The 14,779-nt window shown below is 39.7% G+C and overlaps 1 protein-coding gene across 1 annotated transcript in view; it reads left to right on the top strand.

Annotated features, from left to right (window-relative positions):
• Positions 1-14,779, top strand: part of LOC105925584 (ALK tyrosine kinase receptor) — a gene marked incomplete at its 3' end in the record, with an annotated part of 482,037 nt that overhangs the window by 341,947 nt on the left and 125,311 nt on the right.

Here is a 14,779-nt window from a genome sequence, read left to right as displayed (position 1 = left end):
AAGGTGATGCTGGTTTGCTGTGTGTTATCCTTTGCAAATGTGCGCATACGAGCTGACGGGTGAGAAGGGGAAATGGGTGCCGGGTTGCAGCTGGAGCCAGATAGAGAGAAGTGTGACTTGATACACATGTTGTTTTGGTCTACAGACAGTGCTCAAGCCCCACCTAGTGGTGAAAAATATCTTATTGCTTCTTTAAAAGCGTCTTTCAGAGCACCCAAGTACACTGCAAAAAGAAAGCAGCATAGTAACAATAAAGCAGCATAATAACAAAAAATGGGGAGATCAGAATGGTAGGGAGGAGTGAGATTGTGGAAGGCCTTGAATGCGTGCAGAAGAAGTTTGAATTGAATTCTGAATTTAATAGGGAGCCAGTGGAGCTGCTGTAGCACTGGGGTGATATGATTTAATGAGGGGGTTTCTGTAATAATGCGAGCAGCTGAATTCTGAACCAGTTGTAGCTTAGGGATGGATTTTTGAGGATGGCCAAAGAGAAGAGAGTTACAGTAGTCAATGCTCGAGATGACAAGGCTCTAAATAAAAATTGCTGCAGAGTAAGGGGAAAGGGGAAGAAAACAATTAATATGGTGTAGATGAAAATAGGCAGAACCTGTGGTTTTTTTGATGTGAGGGGTAAAGGATAGAGTACTATCGAGAATGACAACCAGACTCTTAACCTGTGGTGAGGGGGAGACTATAGAACCATCAAGTGAAAGGGAGAAACTGTCAGTTTTGGATTATATAGATTTAGTTGCTATAAGGAAGAGCTCAGTTTTTTTTTTTTTTTTTTTTTTTTTTTACTGTTTAGTTTAAGGAAGTTGAAAGTGAACCAATATTTTATTTTGGTTGAGGGAAGAGGGTGGGAGTATAGAACTGGAAACATAAATCTGGGTGTCATCTGCATAACATGCCAAAAAGGGATGTTAAATTTCCGGAAGATATTGTGGATGGGAAGAATGTAAATTAATAAAAAATAGGGATCCACGGACAAAGCCCTGGGGTATGTGGGCTGTGACAGGGGATGGATGGGAACTAAATGACTTAAGTTGACCTGAGAGAAACCAGTCGAAATTCCACATTGCACAACAAAATTGAATTGAGACGTAATTTTACCTTTTAACAACCTCAGTGTCAATTTGTGCACAGATAAGCATTTATAAAATCCCAACATTTCAGTCTTGTTTGTTTCATAAAGTTCAATTAATATATATTTGATTAAAAAAACTTGCAAAAGACCACATGACACCGTAGTGGTCTGGCAGAATTATCCAGCAGCTTCATTAGTGAGCTCCTGATGTTATTTTATCACAGTTTAATGTTTGAAGTGTTTTATTTTTCACTCATGGTACATTTAAAGTTATTGTTTTCTTAGTTTATAAGTGTTCTGCTTTTCATAAAATCAACTGGTTTGCAACACTTGTAATGTTTTTCCCCTCTCTTTTGTAATTTTCTGTATTTTTAATAACATACACTCAATAATTATTAATTATTGAGTGTATGTTATTAAAAATTAATGGTTCAAATGGTAATTATGTTGTTTCTATATTAAACAGAACAAAGGATCCAAAGATGTATATCAGTGCAGCGGTCCTCTTCCTTTTTTGCACCATGGACCGGTTTAATGTTGGACAATACATTCACAGACAGGTCTTAAGGTGTGATGGATAAATTCAACAAAATAAAATGATACAACTTGCACAAAAATTGCAGTATTTTCTAAATGCGATGTTACCTACTGTGTACTCATGCGCAACATTATTAGCAGTAGGGGTGTCAAAATAACTGATACTTCAATATAATCAGTGCTAAAAATGTTGTATTATTCATAGATACGGATTTGCTTCAAAATCTATATAAACTGACCTGTTCACGTTTCCTCAAATTAATGCAAATCTTCCAACCATGGTGCTGCAATAACAGAGGTTTCCTCCACTCTCTGTGATTACTTATCTCAACAATAATCTGCTGCTGGAAGTTTTAAATTCCAACTGCGTGTTCACACCAAACGTGAATGAGATGTTTGAAGTGAGTGATTTACATGTTATCCCTATGTAATGGCACTGTCAGGAGCGGATCAACGGCCCGCAATGCAAAGGATATATTTAGAGCGATGGGAACAAAACGAAATCGGCGAACAAAGTGAAGCAAAACTGTGAACGGTACCAGTAGTAGATGCATGAATAGAGCGAAGCGAAATTTTGAGTTAAAAATATGAACTTTTATAATCAACTTGCATCACGTTATGGGTGCTCCTCATCCATTTACTTAAACACAAAAATATTTTTGTTTTATTTAGAGAGTGCAAATAGGCTATATTTATGTTGAGCAGTGATGGATTTACTGACTGAAAACCCATGTATTTGGTGTCCCAGAGGGAGATCCATGTCCCAGGGGGAGATGGGTGCAACAACGCAGGATAGCAAGTCCACATGCTTGGTCATTGAAAGATGGAAGTACCGCTGGAAGCGATTATCACCCACACAGCCACAGGTGGTGGTAGCTACTCGCTGAACTCGGTGTGTCTCTGGAGGATCTGGTGGACCCAGGGGAATCAAGGCCGTTTTTCGGCTTTCCAGATCACATACAGTACCATGACTCTCTTGGTAAAATCCATCTCCCATGCTCCATGAGTTGAAAAGACAGGAGGAGCTGGCATGTGGATAGACAAGCCCAACCAGAACTGGTGAAGTGAGCTGGGGGAAATGGCTGTGTTGTCAGTGCGGATTGTTTGCGAGAGAGAGGTGAAATGTCAAGTGTCCTACAGCGTTCGGTGTGAACGTACTTTAACATGTGAACGATAGCCAGAAAAAACGCATAAGATCCTTTTTAGCTACAAGACAATCCAAAAGTTTTATTGGGAGGAACTTTCAATAAAAAGGGCTAATGCTAGCTGTTGCTAGCTTGACGGACAAAAGTTGTCTGCCTTGTGAAAATATACTTTTCTCCTACAGATTTCCGAGAATCAATCCATTCATTCATCCATTCAAGCTATTTTTATAGTTATAGTCAAACAGTTGTTTTATTGTTATTATATAGCTTTGTTAAATGAAACAAGTTAGAAAGATGCTCCTCTAGTAAGATTGTCTTTAATGGCATGTTAAAACTCTTTGGCATCAAAAGTGAATTTTGCATATGTCCCATTTAAAGCATCGCTGTGTAAGTTTTGACCCAAGTATTAACTTAATTTGAGATATATTAAATTATTTTTCAGGTCAATTTAAAGTACTTGATGCATATCAATGCTTCGTGCAGGCTGCCCTTCTCAAAAACTCACCTAAAATAACTTGAGAGTGTTAAGAATTTACCACATCCAGTTGCCGTCACCCTAGGTTCTTTGTCTGAAAGATGTGGTGTTCACTATTGTAGACTGCTGTAGTAATAAAAAGACTCTTTAAACAGAAACTATACTATCACATATTTAATCTAAAAGGCAAAGGGATGTTTGTAGCTTCAGTACTGGACTCTCATATAAAAACAGTGTGAGACGGGCAGATTTCCGAACACTCTAGACTGCCCGTTTATTACTCACAAAAACATTAAGTAGGCTCAATTGTGTACACCCATTCAAGGGTGTGCAGAGTATGACATCAGTATTCCTTTCATCACATTGGTGGAGAAGATCATACTCTAATGTATACGTGTCCAAGCTGACCCATTTTCCCCTAATCAGTCCTTCTGTCCAATCTAAGTATATCAGCCTCTGTGTCTCCAGTGTTTGTTGTATATCTTTTGTTTCCATGGTAACTGCCTTTCGCAGCCCAGTCTCTCTAATCTCATAATCGTAACAGTCCCCTTGTTGATGTGCCCAAAAGGCACATCATAATACAACAGCTCGAATGTCCGTTAGCCTTAGGGTCTGATCGGTTGCTGAATGGGTCACGTGACCTAAAGCAGCGCTCTAAATCACATGACCCATTCTAGGTTACGGCAGTCTGAGCTCAGACTGCTGTAACAACAAAACAATGCAGACATGACGTTTACCTGATCAGACATACTTTTGGTTCTCTGACATAGGATTTAATATAGAGGGGTGAATGTCTGAATCTTTGAATCCAAATTCAGCCCAAATTTCTTTGTATTTCACGGTCAAAATTTTCAAAGGTAAAAAAACAACTGAAACTGCTCACACAAAATCTTTGTCTAAAATGTGATTTTCTGTCAAAGTCTGTCCTCTTGGCTCTTGTATTCACTGAAGGGGGTTGATTAATGGATTTTTAATGCTCAGTACAGGTGACAACAAGACTTTTTCAATCTGACAGTAGCTGTAATTTTCCATCAAATAAAAATAAATGTCTAGGATGAGGTGTCGAAGCAAGTGTTATGCCATAAGCTGGTTGAATATGCTTATTATTATTAATAATTATAATTTGGTATTATAATTTAAATAATAAATCATTCAACTCAAATTTCCGCTATAACAAATATAGTTCAAATGGTGGTGATGTTAGCTATAAGCTTGTAAGTATTTATACCACTAATGCATTAGTTAATTTGCTGTTATGAACTCATTTATGCTGGAATAAATGATCAGGTCGGACTGTTAACCGACCAGGTTTATCCAGCAGGCTGTGAGAACCCCAATGTAACTGCAATTAGAGTTTAAATCCTTATTCCTTATCACCATCCAATGATATTGTCTCTGTATTAATATCAGATGTTAACTCCAAAGGAGGTTAGCTCTGATTTCTGAATAACCATGTGACTGTGAATTGGACTGAACACAAAACAATGTCTATTCCGCAGTCGTTGGTTTTATTGAGCCAAAAGCAATTCCCTGTTACAGTAATTCTCTGATTCAAACAACTTTGGAATTGTTACTCATTACTAAACTAAAACATGCAAAATATATATGTGGAAATAAAGAACAAAACAAAAATAAACAATGGATTAAAATGAGCGATTAGCAGATCTTAACTTAACTCAAAGTTGTTTAACACCGCCCTCGAAACACCGGCATTTCACGTATCAGCATTGATAGACAGAACAGCTTCGGGAATCTCACTGGACGCTTTGATGTCTTACACAAAAGCTAGTTCAGCTAAGCTACCTACAGTTCAGATACACGTCACCCTCCCAAGATGGCTGCTACGATGACGTATGAGGGGAGGTCCTAATGACGTAACCACGCTTACGCTGATGGGATAATGCCTCGCTTCGAGGGGCGCAGCTAACTGGGAGTTTAAAGCAAAGCCCGCGACTTGAGCTCGGACAAAAAGATTAAATTGATAAGAAGACGCGAAAAGAGAGAGGGGGGAAAGCAGGGAAAAAGATGAAAAGAAATAAAGCGGTAACCCACGGCGGGGTTCTTGATGGATCACAAATCAACACAGCAAATCAATTGTAAAATGCATGCACATACAAAGAAAATGTTCAGCAAAATAATTCCAACTTCGTCGTGGAATAAAAGCATTAACCAACACCTACAAAGTTCTAACGCCTGCCCAGGCACTTCTAAACACCCTGTTGGTGAGACAGAAATAAAAGGGGAGACCCCGTTACTTTGAGGTGCCTCGGGGCTGGTCCGGAGCGCTCCGAGTAGTGGCTTTCTGGACGCGTCTTGACGAGCGCAGTTTTCCGCAGGCTGCAGCGGGACGGGGAAAAAGCTCCTTCATTTCTTCCTCCGGGTTCAACAGTCGCTTTGTTGGCCAGACAAAGCGGGGTCCTCTTCGATCACTGGGAAATATGGCGTCTCTCAGTCTTTTGATCAGAGGGAATTTAAAAGTACTTATTTAAGTCGACCTCCTGTTATAAAAAGCAGGGAATAACCGTGTCGAAAAATCTCGGTCCAGCGAGCAATCGAACACGTGGCGTGGGATCACCCCAACGGAATCAGCTGTGTGTGTCTTCTCGGGTTGGCTAAAAGCCAGGGAAGAAGGAAGATTGTCGTGTGTGATCGGCTTTTATAGCCATCACCATAGCAACCTTATCTTGATCGGCGGCCATTTTGCCGTGTTGCGTGATGGGAGTTGGTGGCCATTTTGACCACATGAGTTGGTGGCCATTTTGACCACATAGCATCATGGGTAACGTAGTCCGTTACGTCCCGAATTGATGCCCGCTTTCTGTCACGTCTGAACTGGCACAACACAAGGACAGACACAATAAGTCAACTTTGACTCAAAATGTGACATTTTCCACAGGAAATTCATGTGACTACAGTCAGCTGTGATTTTATGCACCACAAAGTATAATCTATTGGCCCAAAAAAAAAAGAAAAGAAAATATGCCTAGTGCATTATTCCTTTTTTATTTATTAACTAGGGACTCATATTTTTTTTTTCTTTTGATCATGACTGGATCTTCTCTTGGTGTACGCTTCACGCCAAATCAGTGTGAATTTGTAAATGTAGGTGAGTAGATGTTGTTTGGTCAGGAACCAAAAGATATATCTGCATCTACATGAGAATATTTCTCATATTCCTATTCTTGCATATGCTGCTTTGTGTGGAAATATGTTGCCAAACAAACGGCTCCAAAAAGCCGAGAGATGAGTCAGAAATACCAACCTAATTTTCATGCCAGATTTATGAGCACCATGAAATATGAAAAAGAACACGCCAATAAGCTCAGGTCAGGATTATAGGAGGTTGATTAGTTGCTTGCAGATGCAGAGAGGCCGCCTTCAAAAAGGCCGACCAAAGCGATCAATGCAGATGCCCGCTGGGATTTATCACTGCTCTGTAGGGCCAGAATACCTCAGATCATACTTCGCCTTGGGTGAAAGGATGTGACAGGGTACTGAAATGTACAAGTTCAAAAACACTTAGTGATGGTCTAAATGTTGTAAAGAAGTGATCAATCTGCTTGAAGAAAACATTTCTAGCTATGAAGTGTCCTTCTACATTATTTAAAATCCTCAATACTCATCCTTAACATTTAAAAGCACCCAGCTTCATTACCGTTGATGCCTCTGAGGAAAAGGCTAATCTCATCAGTTGCACTAATTTTGTTTCCCCCAAGAGCTTCTTCTTCCAATAAACCTCTGTTGTAGTTCTGCACATTTGTGCACTTTTGTTCAGTTTGCCTCCAACTCACTTGGAACAAAGTAAAGGGATCAAAGCGTCGTTTAATCTTAAATCCCTGCAACTGAAGTTATTTCAGTAGATTCGGATAAGACTGGTATGGGGACATTGTACATTTCTGTGCCAGATCAAATCTGTGCAGATGGATCAAAGCGACAAGTAGAAACTCATTATTCCTTGAGCACGGGCTGTGCACTTTTATTTACATCCTGTTGATGAGATGTCCCAGTTTGTGAGTGAACTGGATGATGGCGTTCAGCATAAAGAATCATTTAACTAGGCAATAAAGTTCAATGAGTGTGAAAACTGGAAGGAATTAAATGGGGACAAATAGAAGTTGACACTTGGGTTGGTTAAAATATAGGATCTTCTGAGTGTGGTTCATGTGTAGCTTTTACATCCCAGTCTACTCGTGTACCACCTTACATCCTTAACACTCTAACCCTCTGGGGTCAACCTTACCCCTTGACGGTTATCAAGTCTGTGGAACTCCCTTTTAAATTTGACCTCCTTTTGCTCAAACTCCATGACTTTTCCTGCAATAGCTTGCTTTGTCATCTCCTCGGTTATAGGATAACTGTTGCATAAAATACAAGTTTTCACCATGCAAAATAAACTGCAAAGGGGGCATTTTTAACTATAGAAACACTTGTATGTGCATTTCCATGAGAACCAGATTATAGGGCAAGATTTGCACTGGTCATAATTTGGCTACTTTCAATAATAAAGCAGAAATATATCATCTAGGAAACAACGGCTGTTTGCATGTTTTTAGATCCGTTACTTTGAATTTACATCTCTTGGGATCTGACATAATATCCTCTAGCTCATGGCAGATTATTACACTAATCAGGCATGACATTAAGACCACCGGTGTATGCTTGACACATGTATGCTCCGTGCGGGAAATGAGACGCAATGAATCAAGCCGACACAACTTTTGCAGCATTTAAACTCTGTGTGGCTTTCCCCCGCTGTAGTCAAAATTCTCATAGACTCTAGGGGGAAGTGTAGGGCGCCTATGGTAAGTACAACAACACATTACCTGTAGAAGTAAAAAACATTTTCAACATTTGTAATGCCTCCTTGTGTCACGGTATCATCTCAGATTGGTGTCCACTCTGACTACGTTGTTGGTTCAACACAAAACAGTCCCAAAGTGGGATCTATGACAAGCGAATAAAACAGTAAGGGTTGCAAAGAGAATAAAAATAAAAATGGAATAAAAATTGACCAGCGTACTCCTGCACCATCTCAGAACGTTAGTTATGAATGTTTCACTCTTGCTTTCAAAATGCACTATTAGTTGCTGTATATCTAGTAAATTCTGTTATAATATTGAGATGTTCCACATTTCCATTACTCATCACATTAAAACAACCTTAGTCGGGGATAAAACAAGACAAAGCAATAATTGCCCGTACTTAATATCCAATGAAATCCCTCTGACAGCTAAAAGAGAGCTGTACAGAAATTTTACATTCTTCGGATTTTGTTGGTAAAACTGCAATTATCAGTGTCTGTTTCTGCTTTAGTGTGACACCAGGCTGCTGAAATAATTTATTTTGCATCAGTCTGTAGATATTTGACACAGGCAGTTGGAGTTGACAATCCCGCTGTTTTTTTTGCTTTGTAAAATACCAGCTGTTTCTTTTCTCCTCAGTGCTCAGACACTCATCCTCAATCTAGAAGAAAGTTCTTAGTAATTTTACATATTAAAAGTGTCACTTAGTAACGAAAGGGGTACTTTAAATGCTTCTGAATCCCAGTTAGCTATTCTGTTAGTACTTTGGGCCCACACATTATTTTTTGAAAAGATTTTTGAAAATGGTTATTAAAATTCAGTTTCTACACACCCCAGTGATGAATAAATATTTTAATTTTCCAAAGTAACCCAGCTCTCAGCAGTATTTAGCACATTACCATACATTTTCAAACCGCTGCTATTTCAGAAAAGGTATTTAAGGTCTGCAATTTGAGACAAGGTGCTGATACATAATAGCCCCTCATTAACCGTAGGCGCATAAAAAATGTCTAGCTGCTAATCAGCTCCTCTTTGAGATTTCTGTTCCTCCTTTTACATGAGAGAGTGCAGCATGGTGTTCGTACTTGAATGGAGCAGAAACGGTTGAGAAGTAAGTCCACGCTGTGGTGCATTTTCAGGTCCAAAGCTGATAATGGAGAAAGGCCATGAAGAGAAAAGTTGAGATGTAGTTTCCCAGAGAAACCATTTGGAGGGAGGCAGAAAATGAAGTGATGTAACTGGGAGGCGTGCTGCAGAAATCCGGTTGCTGTGCTTCACTAACACTGTGGATTTGACATGTGCCCTGATGTCTCTGATGAAAAAGTTTTTCATGTGTAAGTTTGAATAGCCGCTATGTGCCTGGTCATCTGCCTGCATGGCTTGATCAGAATGGGGCTCAGATATAACTCGCATATAATGAAACATCATGGAATGGCAGCTTCATTCCTGTAAATCCTGGAACAGATACCTCTATTTTTTTGCAAGATCCATAAGTTCTAGCAAAGAAACCCATAATTTCCACTAAAGCAACCCTTGCGTTCTTGTAAGGAAACCTTAAATTCCATGAAAGATACCTGTAATTGTATTTTTTTTCTCTACCCCCCCCCCCTCCCAACCCTGCAAGGACAAGCAGGTATAGACCATGGATAGACGGAAAATATAACGAGATATTATTTTTTTTTCTTTCTTTCTCCTTTTGATTACTTTTTTTTTCTTGGTATGGAAGATTTGTAGAAATTGTAAAACAGACTTATTCCAATGGGGCTTTAACAGGTTTCTCCTGAGTATGATATAAAGCATCTGGTATTGTAACATTGCAGGATTCCTTTGTATTACATTTCACCCTCTGTTTACCTCAGGGACCTGTTTTTGGAGAATATGAAAGCTTAGACTCTCCTGTGAATGGACCATTTATTGCACAAATTTCTCCAGATAACTACTTGAGAAGCCGTGAAGGAAAGCAACTCCTTTTCCGAGTTAAATCTGAGGTGGTCATTTCATCACTCAATTTTCTATTCATTTGTATATCAGCTGGTGGCGTTTAGTAACATCTTCTTGGAAACAGCTGGTTTTCCTTGAGTCAAAGCAGTGAAAACCAAATATTGATTGTGAACACATGGTGTAAAGAGATTTTTTTTTTTTTAGTGATGAATTCCAGGGAGAAACACATTTTCTTTATTTTTTTAGAAAGTAATGCTATATTCTTTAAGTTCATTTTGAATGCCCGTGATATATGAAAAAGCCTGATACTAGGCCATTTCGTCTGGGGGAAAAAAACGAAACTTAGCTTTTCTTGAGGCTTGCAGGGAAAAACAACCCTGAAAAGTAAGTCAGTTTCATCATGAATATGTTTTTGTGTCTCCTTAACCTTAATCCCAGTGGTGCTTACTTTGACGTCTGGATGCATGCTGCCTTCCACAAAAGATGGTCTCAAAACACAATGTGCCCCAGGCTAACCAGATCAATCAAGAGCATGAGCTCAAGAAATATATATTTTTCTTTTTGTTAACTTTGGGTGATGGGAATCAATGACAGTGCAAAGTGTAACTTCACAGCACAAGTCTTCTTCATTCCCTCTGGCAGATGGGAAAAGGCATAGTGGGATACCTGGCTTTGTTTGCAATCCTAGGATCTGAAACAAGATTACGCTGATTTAAAGCAGCAGGAGTCTAAATGTCAGTGCAAGGTGCTGCCCAGAACAAGATAAATGGGGCTCTCTGCCGCCTCTGACACATAATGACTCCTGCAGTAAATACTGGTTTTTGTCAGACTACCTTTTGTAGCCAGTTGAATTAGATTACCGGGATGTGTAATACCTCCGACGAAGATGTTGCAAGAGAAGGGAAACCTCATCATGTACAATTTCCACACACATACCTCGTACCCTTTTTTCATCATTAGGAGCCGACAGGTCCTGGTCAGCCAAAAAGGCTCAGCTGCAGACCCCGTCAAGGGACCTCTTATCTGCCTGTTCTCATTCATTACTGCACCAGGAGACCTTTCACCGTCCAATTGTGTGGTCCTGAGAATGTGGAGATTCCTGTGGGATCACAAAAGATGCTCTATTCAATAAGCCATTAAGGGACTACCTCTCATTCTGCACCTCAGCGACCCACCATCTCAGAGTCATCTTATCGAGAGTTCTTCTCTGACCTCCTTTAAAGCTCTCCTTGAATTTTGCCCACTGATCAGATGTCAGGGAAAGTCTGGCGTTGTGGGAAATAGTTTTGGTGTCTTGTAAAATCTGAGCAACAGCAGCACCTCGTTGAGCACACACACCCTTCCTTCCCCAGAGATATTTTTGATCTGCAAATTCCCAGGATGCCATAGAAAGCCCCCCCCCCACACACACACACCACCACCACTACCATTCCTCTATCCCCTACTTCAACCACCGTCTTTCTTTTCTGCCTCCACCCACTCTCTTTGTTTGTCATTACTTTGTTTACTTGAACAGAGTTTCAGTGAGGCAGATGCACCTGTCCTCGGAGCAGTACTTGGCATCTGGGTACCTCCCTCGGCGGATGACTTTGTAAGTCATCAAATGGTCTTTTGAAGCTTGCTCAGTATTCAGGCGGCGAGGCGTGCCGGAAACATCACAGGTGAAACCGTTTCAGGCAGCCATCTCACTAAGAAAGGTCAAACTGCCACAAGCACTTTTGGTCGTTTAACTATCTTTAAACACAGAAAAACAGATTCATATGCAGGTGTTGACTTTAAACTCCCCTCTGCATCAGTGTTCATGGGTTCAACTCGTCCAGTTGCATATTTTATGATGTTTTACCACTTTGATTCAGTGTGTCTACTTGGAGCTGCTGCCATAGGTTCAGAAGAAAGAAGATTTGTGCTCTACGGATAAAATCATGTTCTAATCGGAGGGATTTGGTGATCAGCTCCTTCCTTCTCTCGCACTTTTTCTTTAAAGGTTGCGGGAGACCTGGTGCCTATCTCCAGAGGTCATTGGGCGAGAGGTGGAGTACAGCCAGGGCAGATTGTCCGTTTGTCACAGAGAAACACAGAGACACACAACCATGCATACTCACGCGCACCAAAGGGCAATTCAGAGAAACCAATTAACCTAACGGGCATGTCTTTCAATTGTGGGGCAAAGCTGGAGTACCTGGAGAGAACCCGGGTATGCACAGTGAGAACATGCAAAGGCTATTCAGAAAGACCCCAGGCCAGGATGTGGACCTTGTTTGCTGCAAGGCATCAGTACTACCAACTGCGCCACCATGCAGCCAGATAGTTGACTTCTCTCCACTGAGAGCTTTTCACAGCAATTTTCCCTTTTCCTTTCTCCTGAGAACCGGTCAAAATCACTCAAAGATCTAACATGCATATATTTAATTTCTGAGTGTTTGATAACCAAGCAAGAAAGTTACACTACTTTGCATTTTTTTACATTTTAACTTGTTCATTTTTCTCTTTGTCTTTTTATGCTTTGAAAACTCTGCACTGAGTGAGAGAAAAGATACATTAAATCCTCACACATATTTCTCTTTTGGACACATTTACGGTTTATCTAGGTGCAAATTCTTCTAACTATCCTACCAGAAAAATACAACCTACACAAGAGCCACATTCAATAACTACCATTAACTAGACAATATCATAACAACAAACATTTACAGTTCACTTCTTCCAACAATTATCAGTGAATACTTTCACTAATGTCCCCTGTTTTCTTAATTATATTCAAATATTGGAAAAACCAACATTCTTCAGTTTTCTGTTTAATATCGCAAAGTGATAAATAGTTAAATAGATTTATGAATATAGTTGGTAAGATGGTTCCCGAGTGTTTATCCTTATAAAAAATGTAAAACAGTGACATTTTCAGTGTTTTCTTTCTTGTTGCTGATTCCAGGTAGTGGGAGTCTTTTTCACAAATTTATTTCAATATTACACCAACTCGAATCAAGTTTTATTTCTAAAGCGCTTTACAAGAACCACAGATTGAACAAAGTGCTGTACAGAATTAAAAACACAAAAGAATTGTAATAAAAAAATAGAAATTAAATCAGCTGTACATATATGGTAACTGTAATTTAGTGCACATTTTAAAAAGAGTCATAAGTATCATGTATTAAAGGCCAAACTGAACAAATATGTGTTTAGCCTGGTCTTGAACAGGGGCAGGGTTATGATGGCATGTAATTCCAGGTGTTGCAGGTGTTGGTGAGGAGCTGAGCGGCTGCATTCTGCACAAGTTATAAACGTCGTATAAAGTCCACTGGTTAAGTCCAGTATACAAGGCATTACAATAATTCAAACATGAGCTGATAAACGCATTGATGTTTTTTTTCAAGATCACAACGAGTGAGAAAAGATTTAACTTTAGCTAATAGGAGAAGCTTAAAAAAGCTTGCCTTTACTACAGCATTCATTTATTTTATTGAATTTTAAGTTGCTGCCAAAGTTCACCTCAAGGTTTTTGATGGAAAGGCTGAGGTGTGACGTTTAAAGCTAAATTTGGTTGACCTGAAAGAGAAAAGAGTATAAATTGTGTTTTGGACTCATTCAAACAAAGAAAGTTTAGTGAAAACCATGATTTAATGTCATTAAGACATGCTTGAATGGACTGTGTGTCTGGAGAGTTTGGAGACACTGGCAGATAGATTTGTAAGTCATCTGCATATAGATGGAAAGACACATTGTGATGACTTAACACAGAGCCTAATGGTGTCATGTATAAAAAAAAAAAACTTGACGCTCACCGGAAGTCAGACGGCTGGTGAGGAAGAGATATCGTCAACCATCACAGAGAATGTTCTAGTCTAAACAAATATATAAACGAAATTAACTTCACTGATAGCAAACTGGAGCTTAAACCGACACACAACAACTCTGTATCATTTAATACTTACAAGTGATAACATCTTTATATTGTTTCTACACTGTGGAGGTAACTAAATAAAACAATAAATGGTCTGATCTTCAGTAAAGTTAAAATAAAAAATACTGTATTTTCTGTTTGCAGGCAGTGGAAAACACTGTGAATAAACACAATTGATCATACACCATCTCGGTTTCTGTTTCAAAGAAGTCCTTCTCATATCAACAGACTACATATCCAACCCTCTATCTGCCATGAACCTCCTTGTACCACGTTCTTTCACACAAATCCCAGCTGTTTACTATTGCTTGCACCTTCACCTACAGTATGTGACATGAATGTCACCGAATAAGGTTTCTACCTGGTCGTTTTGAAACCACTGACACTATGTTCATCAAGTTTATTTTAAAGAAGGAAGCTTCTGTCAGGATGCTTTAAATCATTATTTTAAACGAGCCTGGTCACATATTTTGACCATAAAAAACTAAATATTCATCTTCAAATAAAGAAGAATCTTCAAATAAATCTCAAGGGTTATCCCGACTGCATTTACTTGTCCTTTTTGAGCCTTTGCACTTTGCACTGAGTGTGATCAGCAGGCATAAACATTGTTGTGCCATCTGCTGGCAGTACCACGGAACTATCAGAAAGCAAGATGGCGGCAATTGATGCAGGTACTGTAACTGCGGGGTTCCACTGAACGTCTACACACTCCAGTGCGGATGCGCTGCGCCTTCGCAGCTGCTCGCAGCAACTCTAGTCGGTCAGATCGGTTCCACCCTGTGTGCCATGGTGCACTTCTGAAGCATCCCAGATGCCCCGGCACTAGTCGCTTCTCTAAAATACGCAACTGTTCTATTTTTGCCACTTGTCACACCACTCCACGTCAATCTGGAG

This window comes from Fundulus heteroclitus, unplaced genomic scaffold (genome assembly GCF_011125445.2).
Source record: "Fundulus heteroclitus isolate FHET01 unplaced genomic scaffold, MU-UCD_Fhet_4.1 scaffold_55, whole genome shotgun sequence".
Taxonomy (NCBI): Eukaryota; Metazoa; Chordata; class Actinopteri; order Cyprinodontiformes; family Fundulidae; genus Fundulus; species Fundulus heteroclitus.
Note: the sequence above shows the minus strand (reverse complement) of the source record. Positions and strands in the feature narration are given on the sequence as shown.